General features: G+C 44.7%; 1 long non-coding RNA gene and 1 pseudogene across 2 annotated transcripts in view; both read left to right on the top strand.

The window, feature by feature from the left end:
* The window catches only part of LOC108531699 (uncharacterized), a 14561-nt gene extending 6253 nt beyond the window's left edge, over positions 1–8308 (top strand). Inside the window, exons 2-3 of the long non-coding RNA XR_001886245.1 lie at positions 3169–3497; positions 8155–8308. This is a non-coding gene — a long non-coding RNA (uncharacterized LOC108531699). The remainder of the gene's footprint in view (positions 1–3168; positions 3498–8154) is intronic.
* Positions 8309–10353: 2045 nt separating this feature from the next.
* On the top strand, positions 10354–10842 carry LOC108531698 (60S ribosomal protein L23 pseudogene; annotated as a pseudogene). The gene has a single exon (XR_001886244.1). The product of XR_001886244.1 is annotated as a 60S ribosomal protein L23 pseudogene (transcript).
* Positions 10843–11194: the final 352 nt, after the last annotated feature.

Raw genomic sequence — 11194 nt, 5'->3', positions numbered from 1 at the left:
TTTTTGTATTTTTTAGTAGAGACGGGGTTTCACCGTGTTAGCCAGGATGGTCTCGATCTCCTGACCTCGTGTCCGCCCGTCTCGGCCTCCCAAAGTGCTGGGATTACAGGCTTGAGCCACCGCGCCCGGCCCATATTTTCTTAATAAACGAGTCTAGAAACAATGTCAAGGAAAGAAAAAGTTCAAGCAGACATACTTTGTTTTTAAAATCTCAGGCTGAATGCCAGTAATTGCTGCTTTTCCAAAAGTCTCCCAAACTTCATTGTTATTATTTTTAGTAATCTAGTCTAGAATCTTGTCTGGAACTGAAGCCAAACTCAGTAGTGGTATTTTGAGCAAGCCATCTTCTGCTCTCTTTGGGCATCCAGATGACTTTTATTTAGCTCACTTCTTCCAGGACTTCTGGCATTGCCCTAAAATGTCTCAAAGACATTGGGCCATTCCTCTATTCTGCAAACTTTCCAGTAACTGAGATCTAATTCCTTTGTACCTAGAGACTAGAACTCAAAGAGAGCAGAAAAATCCCATTTTCTTGTCTTGGCACTAGTGTGGGAGAGGGTCAAGGGGTCTTCAGACACTTTCAATGTTCTAGAGAAAATATCTCCTACTTCACTCAAATCCTTTGCAAGTATAAACTTCCAAGTACTATTGAAAGTACATATTTTTAAAATAAAATCTGAAAATAAAAGCAGATCAGTTCATTCCTAATGCCCAAAGGACTGCCAGAAACTGGTAGAGAATAAATACTTCAAAGAACTGAATGGTGATTATTTGAATGAATGACAAATGAATAAATGAGTGAGTACTCTATGGTGTCACAGAGTAGGTCTGTCTATAACTATATATGATAGATGCCAACTATAGGAAACTACTTTCCATTTTAGAAGTTAGAAGGGAATTAGATGCATGACCCAAAGTTCTTTTTAAAAGCAGTCCAGAGACATTTAAAATAATGCTGTCTTTAATATGGTGTCTCAGTGTAGCAAGTAGAATGTTTTCCCCAGGGTTCATTCTTTTTTGGCAGCATCTATTTTAAATGCATGGCTTAAAACTTGTGAGACCTTAGACAGCAAGAGTTTCTTAAACTATTGTTTAACTTGTGAGAATAATTCCTGAACTTTGACTTTCTTTTTCTCTCCTTCCTTCCTTCCTTCCTTCTTTCTTTCTTTCTTCCTTCCTTCCTTCCTTCCTTTTATTTTATTTTATTTTATTTGAGATGGAGTCTCACCCTGTCATCCAGGCTGGAGTGCAGTGGTGTGATCTCAGCTCACTGCAACCTCCGCCACCCGGGTTCAAGCGATTCTCCTGCCCCAGCCTCCCGAGTAGCTGGGATTACAGGTGTGTGCCTCCACACCCGGCTAATTTTTGTATTTTTAGTAGAGATGGGGTTTCACCATGTAGGTCAGGCTGGTCTCAAACTCCTGACCTCATGATCCACCCCCCTCAGCCTCCCAAGGTGCTGGGATTACAGGCATGAGCCACCACGCCCGATCCCTTTTATTCTTTTTCTTTCTTTCAAGACAGGATCTTAATCTGTCATTCATGCTGGAGTGCAGTGGTGTGATCTCAGCTCACTACAGCCTTGACTTCCCAGGCTCAGGTGATTCTCCCACCTCAGCCTTCCAGGTAGCTAGGACTACGGGTATGTGCCACCATGTCCAGCTAATTTTTTTATACACATTTTTTGTAGGGATGGAGTCTCACTATGTTGCCCAGGCTGGTCTCAAACTCCTGGACTTATGTGATCCACCTGCCTGGGCCTCCCAAAGTGCTGGGATTACAGGCATGAGCCACCGCGCCTGGGCTAGAACTTTGATTTCTAAGAATGGTTCTCAAATTTGAACAGACTTCAAAATCCTCTGGAGGGCTTGTTAAAATACAGATTGCTGGGCCCACCCCAGGCTCTCTGATTCAGCAGGTGCAGCCAGGGAGTTTGAACTTCTCTCAAGCTCCCAAGTGATGCTGTCAGTCCGGCACTAGTTTTAAGAACCTGTGCTCCATAACACACTGGTGAGCTGCAGTGAGCACTTGGACAGGCAACAAACAGATTTCAAACACAGATTTCTTTTTCCTTTGGTTTCTACAGGTGACTGCTGCACATTTTAGTAGGCTCTCATTTTTACATACTATACTAATGACTATAAATATCTAGTCCCTGGAAGGAAATACATAAAAATATTCACAGTATCTCTGGGAGCGGTAATATGATGTGTGTTTTCATTGTTTTCTTTTTGTCTTTCTACTTTTTTTTTTTTTTTTTTTTTTGAGATGGAGTCTTGCTCTGTCACCCAGGCTGGAGTGTGGTGGTGCGATCTCCAGCTCCCGGGTTCACACCATTCTCCTGCCTCAGCCTCCCAAGTAGCTGGGACTACAGGCGCCTGCCACCAGCCCGGCTACTTTTTGTTTCGTATTTTTAGTAGAGACGGGGTTTCACCGTGTTAGCCAGGATGGTCTTGATTTCCTGACCTGGTGATCCGCCCGCCTCAGCCTCCCAAAGTGCTGGGATTACAGGTGTAAGCCACCGTGCCCCGCCTTGTCTTTCTACATTTTATAAGTGGTTTGCCTTGAACATGTATAACCTTTATAATCAGAAAAAAATCTAAAGGCTAACAAAAGAAAGAAAATATGGTAAGGAACAGTCTTGTTGGAAGGCTTGATATTTCTATCACTAGCTACACAGAGAACAGAGAGGGAAAGCATGACCATAGCAGCTAACATACTTCATGAGTGAGTCCAGTGTACTCTGTTCTCACTGTGTCAATTCAATTCACCTTTTGTCAACCTGAGGAGATGGGTACCATCATCTTCATTTTCATCATCATCTTCATTATCATCATCATCCTCTGCTTTTAACAGATGAGTAAACTGATGCACCTGGCTGGTAACTAGAAAAGCCAGGATTTGGACCCAAGAGTTGCAACTTCCATGTTAGTGTGCTTAACCCCACATTTCAAACCTTCCTGAGCATGTGAGACCATTGTGCCATCCTCTAGCAGAGCAGATCTTGAACAGCAGCTTTCCCTCACATTCTCTCATCTAAACGCTTTATGGATAGTCATTCACACAGAAGCCTGGGTCTCCAGCAAGGGCTGGCATCTGCCCATCCTAATTTTTGTTTTAACCTGATGAAAATGGGAGGAGAGTTATTTGCATTGATGTTTCATTTAGGTAAAGGGTGCAATGTTGCAATCCATGAAGATCCTAAAGCAAGAAAGGAGAAGAAGGCTCTAAATATGAAGGCGATGCGCTACAAGACATATGAGTACCCACAGGATTGTGGAAATCTGTGCTCCTCCAGCCTAGAGTCCCGATCCCATGAGCACAAGGAGATCCAGAAGGAAACGCTCCCCAGCTTTCCTGGAAAGCTGAGGATAAGGCCTCAAGAAACATTTATTGGGGGCAGTTGTAGGCCACATTGTAACAGACACTTTACATACATTTTCTCTAATTCCCAATGCCCTCCAAAGTAGATCATTATCCTCTTCTCCATTTCACAGGTAAGAAACTATAGCTTAGACAGGGTAAGTCATTTGCCCCTGGTCAGATAGCAAACAGGTCCCAGAGCCGGGGTTTCAACTACAATTTGAACCATGGTCTGCTACTCCAAAGGCCAAGCTCATCCTATGGCCCTGCCTTCTAGGTATATTGAGTGACTTTCAGTTATCTGCTTTCTGCAGCATGGTCAGAAGGGAGGAAGGCAAAGATGGTCTGCAGCCTAATGACCTGCCTGGGGCTGGGATCTGGGGTCAGGGTATGAGGGTGGCAGCCCCAGAGCAGCTTGGGGTGAGAAGAATAGGACCAAACTTTAAGTGTGTGGGAGAGGGAAGCAGAGGAGATGGGGAAACAGCGCCTGCACTATCTTAGCCTTCTCAGGCCAGGCCAGCTGACTGGGCAGCCCTTGGCCTCACCCAGAAAGAGGGAGGGGAGGGTCCCTTTCACAGAATGTGGATTGGAATCCCCAACCCCCTGACACCCAAGGCCTGTTAAGGCCGGAGCTGAGGCCCCAGGGTACACCCACCCTCAGGGCTGCCAGTTACTAGGTCCTCACTGGACAATTTTTTTTTTTTTAGCTTCTAGACCTAAAATAGGTCAAGGGAGTGGAGAGGGGAGGAAATAGCTAGACTCAAAATAATGTGTGGAATGATAAGCAAAGCTCACTGTGCATGAAATCTGGGTAGAGAAAACTATGTGGCCTTTTGTTTCCCAACATTTCCCATAGACGGTAAAAGTGAAGTAAAAACATTGTTACTAAAATGTAAAATATTATAAAACGGTACTATCATTATTGTATATTACCCATTTAAACATAAAGTAGTGAAGTTTTAAAACTTAAATATATTCCTGGATCCCCCATCCCCCATATTACAGCTAATATATTTGGGACAATAGCATCTGAGTGCCCTTTAACTGACTGGCAGCTCTGGGGTCCCCAACACTTTCGTCTTCCCCTAGCCCTCCAAAGCTTAGAGACCAGTCCAATGTTAATTTCAAACCACTTCAAAGCTGACTTTCCAAGTTGAGTTTCTTGTATAATTTTTTTTTCATGATTTTTTGGGTTTGTTTCATTTTTAATTTGAAAACCACTAACCTGTTTCTATGAGGGAAAATGTGCTTCAAGTTCCAGACCACACACTTTTAGGACACGATCTGTTCCTACTGCAGGTAACAGAACGACATAATCAATGAACTGGTATCAACTACTGCAAGAGGCAGTGAAACAGAACCTAGCCTCCCAACTCAGACATCAAAAGCATTCCACACTCCAGAGTAGCTGATGTTATGATTCCTTTTGTCCTCTTTTAACTAAACACATCTATTCATGTTTTATCAATGATTTATCCAGCTCCTGCTATGAGCCAGCCACAAAGCCCAGCGTTAGGAATACTGAGATGAATAAGCCAAGGATGGTCAGCTTTGTGGGAAAGATGGATGGGGAAGCCAGTGAGCTCTCTTTAGTAGGGTGGGTGTGCAAAGCGACGGGGGGTCTCCAAGGGGAATGGCCCAGCTGCATGAAGAAGGTAATGCATAATTGAGACTCAAAAGATGAGTAGGTGTTGGGAGTAGGGATGATTCTAAAGCATAGAGCACAAGCCTGGAAAGACACAACAAAGCACAGGTGCCAGACAGGCCCACCAGACACCTGCCACCCCAACTTCCCCTTCACACAGAAAGGGCCATGGCCACGGGCCCCTAACCAGGTGAACTGGGACAGGTTGGTCTTCTACAAGAGTGGCTACTGATTGGATAAGTGGGCACCAACCCACTCTAACTCGGGCTGGCTGAGGTACCCAATGAGGTTTTCAATACCAGTGACAGTAACTAAATCAGCCAACCAAACTGGCTCCCTCTGGCATTTCTGCAGGAAGAATATCAGGAATCTGGCTGGTACATGAAGAGTCAAGTGCACAGAATTGAGGACAGCAGACTAGACTAGGCACTAGACACTAAATCTGCCTCTGCCCCTACCTAAACTTTGAGTTCTCCTTTGAAGCTGTTCTGCATAACAAATCACCATAAAACCTAGTGGCCTATTACAATAATAATAATTTTATCTCTCACAATTTTCATGAGTCAGGAATTTGGGAAGGGCTCAGCGGGGTGGTTCTGGCTCAGGGTTTCTCAGGCAGTTGCAGTCAGGTGGTTGGCTGGAGCTAGAAGAGAAGGGAGCTGGAACATCTGAGGACTGGTGGGGCATCTCTACCTCTCTTTACGTCCCCTCAGAACTTCTCCATGGTGTCTCTCCTGATGGGCTAGTTTGGGCTTCCTCACAGCATGGAGCCTTCAGGGTAGCCTGCTTGAATGGCAGCTGAGGGCTTCCAGCTGAGAGCTGCAGCAAGCAAGGCAGAAGTTGCATTGCCTTTTTTGACCTAGCCTCAAAAGTCATTTGGCATCGTTTCCACATACTGTCTTGGCTGACCTGGTCACAAAGCCCAATCTATTTCCTTTTTTAATTATTTTTAATTTTTGTGGGTACATACTAGGTGTGTATATTTATGGAGTATATGAGATGTTTTGATACAGGCATGCAATATGAAATAAGCACATCATGGAGAATGGGGTATCCATCCCCTCAAGCATTTATCCTTTGAGTTACAAACAGTCCAATTATACTCTTTATTTTAAAATGTATAGTTTTTTTTTGTGTGTGTGAGACGGAGTCTTGCTCTGTCGCCCAGGCTGGAGTGCAGTGGCCGGATCTCAGCTCACTGCAAGCTCCGCCTCCCGGGTTCACGCCATTCTCCTGCCTCAGCCTCCCGAGTAGCTGGGACTACAGGCGCCCGCCACCTCGCCGGGCTAGTTTTTTTGTATTTTTTAGTAGAGACGGGGTTTCACTGTGTTAGCCAGGATGGTCTTGATCTCCTGACCTCATGATCCGCCCGTCTCGGCCTCCCAAAGTGCTGGGATTACAGGCTTGAGCCACCGCGCCCGGCCTTTTTTTTTTTTTAGACTGAGTTTTGCTCTTGTTGCTCAGGCTGGAGTGCAGTGCGGGATCTTGGCTCACTGCAACCTCCGCCTCCTGGGTTCAAGCAATTCACCTGCCTCAGGCCTCCCAAGTAGCTGGGATTACAGGTGTCTGCCACCATGCCCAGCTAAATTTTTTTTATTTTTAGTAGAGATGGGGTTTCATCATATTGGCCAGGCTGGTCTCGAGCTCCTGACCTCAGGTAATCCACCTGCCTCGGCTTCCCAAAGTGTAGGGATTACAAGCGTGAGACACCACTCCCAGCCAGTTATTATTGACGATAGTCACTCTCTTGTGCTACCAAATAGTAGGTCTTATTCACTCTTTTTAGTTATTTTTTGTGCCCGTTAACCATCCCCATCTCCCCTCCCAGCCCCAATCCACTTTCAAACCCACCTCCTAATGGAAAAAATGTAAAAAAGATGTGGACATATTTTTAAACTTCCACACAATCTCAGCTCAGCCTTACACTGAAACTCCTTTTTCATTTTCTTTAGGTGAAGTGTTTAGGTGAAGATTGGGATTGACTCTGTTCCATGCACATTAGGCAAGCTACAGTTAGCTCAGCAGGGCTGGGGCACAAGGTATGAGCAGAGCACAGAAGAAAGTCTAGAGAAGTAGGCAAAAGTCTTCCATGTCAGGCTAGGGAGTCTGGGTTTTTTCCTACAAGCGTCCACTCTTCCTTCCAGAACAAATAGGGACAGTTACAGGTGACTTCCATAATGAGGTAGCCTCTAGAACAGAGACTGGAAACAGGTGGCCCACAGCAGAAGGCACCCATACAATACTCCTTAGCTTAGAAAGTTTCTTTTTTTTTTTTTTTTTTTTTTTTTTTGAGATGGAGTCTCACTCTGTCGCCCAGGCTGGAGTGCAGCGGCCGGATCTCAGCTCACTGCAAGCTCCGCCTCACAGGTTCACACCATTCTCCTGCCTCAGCCTCCCAAGCTGCTGGGATTACAGGCGCCCACCACCACCACGCCTGGCTAGTTTTTTGTATTTTTTAGTAGAGACGGGATTTCACTGTGTTAGCCAGGATCTCGATCTCCTGACCTCGTGATCCGCCCGTCTCGGCCTCCCAAAGTGCTGGGATTACAGGCTTGAGCCACCGTGCCCGGCCAGAAAGTTTCTTACCAAAAAAATTTGGCATTTCTGGCTTCTCTTGAAAAATTAGAAAACCTGGTCATAGTNTTTTTTTTGAGATGGAGTCTCACTCTGTCGCCCAGGCTGGAGTGCAGCGGCCGGATCTCAGCTCACTGCAAGCTCCGCCTCACAGGTTCACACCATTCTCCTGCCTCAGCCTCCCAAGCTGCTGGGATTACAGGCGCCCACCACCACCACGCCTGGCTAGTTTTTTGTATTTTTTAGTAGAGACGGGATTTCACTGTGTTAGCCAGGATCTCGATCTCCTGACCTCGTGATCCGCCCGTCTCGGCCTCCCAAAGTGCTGGGATTACAGGCTTGAGCCACCGTGCCCGGCCAGAAAGTTTCTTACCAAAAAAATTTGGCATTTCTGGCTTCTCTTGAAAAATTAGAAAACCTGGTCATAGTGGACTCTCATTCTTGCATGGATGCAAAGTAGGGGAGAGAATAACAGCGGTCTTCAAATAGGATGTATCCTCTCGACTTAGCCAGAGCTTCCACAATTTCCTGTTGCATCACAGTTGTCTTGTTTCATTATCTTATTTTCACAGTAAACACTGGAGTTTGTGACCCTTGATCTCAGGCTTCCTATGGTCAAGAGCTCTGCTGGAGTCGGGCTAACAACCCCTCTTCTCATTTCACACTCAGCAAAGAAATGGAGACATATTCTCTCTTCATTCAAAGCACAGTTTGCTTCAACTTTGTAAACACTATATGCATACATGTTTTCAATCATTTTTAAAGAGAAACCTTGTGCTTGAAGTCATCTCACTTGCTGAATTGGATTTGGTCAATTTGTTTAGAACAAGTGAAAACAGTTGTGTACCTTGCAAAGTGTAAATCAGGCACAGGGTCACTTCCTGCAGGGGAAGGTCCCTCAGCTGACTTTGTGAGCCAGCATCTCAGCCTGATGGCTGGGCCGATTAGCCCACAGGGGATTTCAGCCAATGGTAACACAGAAATGCCCAGTTTAGATGTAAATCACTGAGTGATAAGTAGTTTCACCTCACAGGAAGTAGCTCATTATACTCCTCTTCAACTCTACAAATCCTACCCTTTCTTCAAGTTGCAAATCCAGTCCCAGCTTCTTCTAAAAGACTTCTCCAATGACTCTGGTTTTGTAGACAGGGCTTGCTACCCAGGACAGCCTCTGTGGCTGGCTTTGTGCCTGTGTTTCCAAGTCCCTTCATCCCAGCTCCCTCCTCACTCTGCCTCATCTCCCACTGGGCTCCCTTTCAGCCCACAGCTTGCCTTAACTTTGTCACCAGATGACTGCAACCCTCATTTTCCTGGCAGCCTGATGTCCTGTTATAGCCTCTCTGGCTAAGTCAGGTCAGCCCCCACAAGGCCTGTTCCTCCCTGCTCTGAGGCCAGAACTGAACTCTCCCCACCTGATCTTCCATAAATGCCTATTCCTGTGTCTATATCAGAGACACTGATACCAGGGAGAGGGTGAGGGAGTGAAAAAGCAAAAAGAGTAGATTCTTGGGAGGCAGATGCAGAACTAGACAAAGGAAACTCCAGCTAGGGGCTGGCTGACATAAACCTTTGTGTCTTCATTCAGGATTGAAAATGAATGATTACAGAAATGTAGGCACATGAGTGGCCACCAGTGGTCCACACCTATTTTACTATTCAGATTGTATCTTCAGATTTGAGAAGAACATTCCTGAAGGAAGGAGTAAACATAACAAGGTGGACAGTTGGAGGAAGCAAGTGGGAGAAATACCACCATTAGGAATACAAATAACAAGAGGACATTGGAGGTCTCAGAACCGTTCATGAGAGAGAATCAAAAGCGATAAAGGGTGAGAGAGCTGGATGCTTTGTGTCGATTGGTAACTGTCCATACGCAGTATTGGACAATGCATCTTAGCCCAAACATTTAAAAATGAAGCACTATTATAATTTAGAGTATACAGATAGGAAAGCAACAGACATGGGGATCATGCAGGCCACTGAAGGCTTTGTAAATACTTGTTAACTCTCCTTGCTTATTGATTTTGTGCTAGTTGTAGGAAGTCTCGACTTTATAAGTCAAGTTTTCATCAAGGAGCTCAGGAGATAGGAAGCTTCATGCTTGAATTAAAGTAACCTGATAATTGAATTGCTGCAAGAAATGACCAAAATTTGATTCATGTATGTAATACATAATGAACATTGAATAATATTGCAGACATGTTGAGACTGTATAGGCAAGATGGTCATTGAGATCATATTCGATAACATCCTAGGTAATGGTTAAATACTGTCTATTATCAATAATTACACATTACACATGCATTAGGTGACTTTCTAATATCTACTAAAGGCCTACTATGAGCCATATGTTGGGGTTGCAATGCTGAGTAAGAAAGACACAGTCCCTGACATTATGTTCATTACAGTCTAGGATTAGTTACCTTCAACTGAAGGTAGAAACATTCACATCTCAGGGGACATTTACACATGTGAGGCACTTTTAGGTGCACATTGAGGACCCCACTGGCCTTTGGCTGAGAGGACCACAGATACTAAACACTCTACAGTGTGCAGGCTTGGACTAAAAGGCCAGCAGCAGCCCCGTCAGGAAATACTCATAGTGCAAGATATGATTCGCCATTTTTAGAGGCAGTTTTTTTTTAGAATAACAAGACCAAGTACATAATGTTTATCTGTAAAGTATAATTTTTTCAAATTCTTCTATAGTATTCATTTTTAAATCTCATAGAACTCTTGTCTTCTAAGTTTCACACTTTAGAAAACCTCTAGAATAGCTCTTTCCGGCGTTCAAGATGTTGAAGCGAGGACGTGGTGGGTCCTCTGGTGCGAAATTCCGGATTTCCTTGGGTCTTCCTGTAGGAGCTGTGATCAACTGTGCTGACAACACAGGAGCTAAAAAACATTCCATCTCCGTGAAGGGGGATCAAGGGACAGCTGAACAGACTTCCCACTGCTGGTGTGGGTGACATGGTGATGGCCACAGTCAAGAAAGGCAAACCAGAGCTCAGAAAAACGGTACATCCAGCAGTGGTCATTCGACAATGAAAGTCATACCGTAGAAAAGATGGCGTGTTTCTTTATTTTGAAGATAATGCAGGGGTCATAGTGAACAATAAAGGCGAGATGAAAGGTTCTGCCATTACAGGACCAGTAGCAAAGGAGTGTGCAGACTTGTGGCCCTGGATTGCATCCAATGCTGGCAGCATTGCATGATTCTCCAGTATATTTGTAAAAATAAAAATTTTAAACCCAAAAAAGAAAAAAAAAAGAAAAGAAAAGAAAACCTCTAGAATAGAGATTAAGAGCAGACACTGCTAGGTTTGAATCTCAACTCTAGCGCTTAAAATTTTTGACCTCCAGAAAGGGACTCAACATCTCTGAGCTTCCTAACACAAGGTAGATAGTGGCTAACTCACTGAGATATTGTGTGTATTGTCAGGAGGACTAAAGGCAGCAATATCTATAAGTTGCCTTGCACAGTGTCTGGAAATCTGGATGTTACGAGGAGGTGGCCATTGTAGCCAATGTGGCCCAAGCAGTTTGGGTGTGGGAAATGATGATGTAATGGGTGGAGGGGAAATTAGGGACAGGGCATGGCTTCTTGAAGAA

The sequence above is a fragment of the Rhinopithecus bieti genome, unplaced genomic scaffold (assembly GCF_001698545.2).
Source record: "Rhinopithecus bieti isolate Rb0 unplaced genomic scaffold, ASM169854v2 scaffold_9978, whole genome shotgun sequence".
Lineage (NCBI taxonomy): Eukaryota > Metazoa > Chordata > Mammalia > Primates > Cercopithecidae > Rhinopithecus > Rhinopithecus bieti.
The sequence above is the reverse complement of the archived record's forward strand: the minus strand, read 5'-3'. Positions and strand labels throughout refer to the sequence as shown.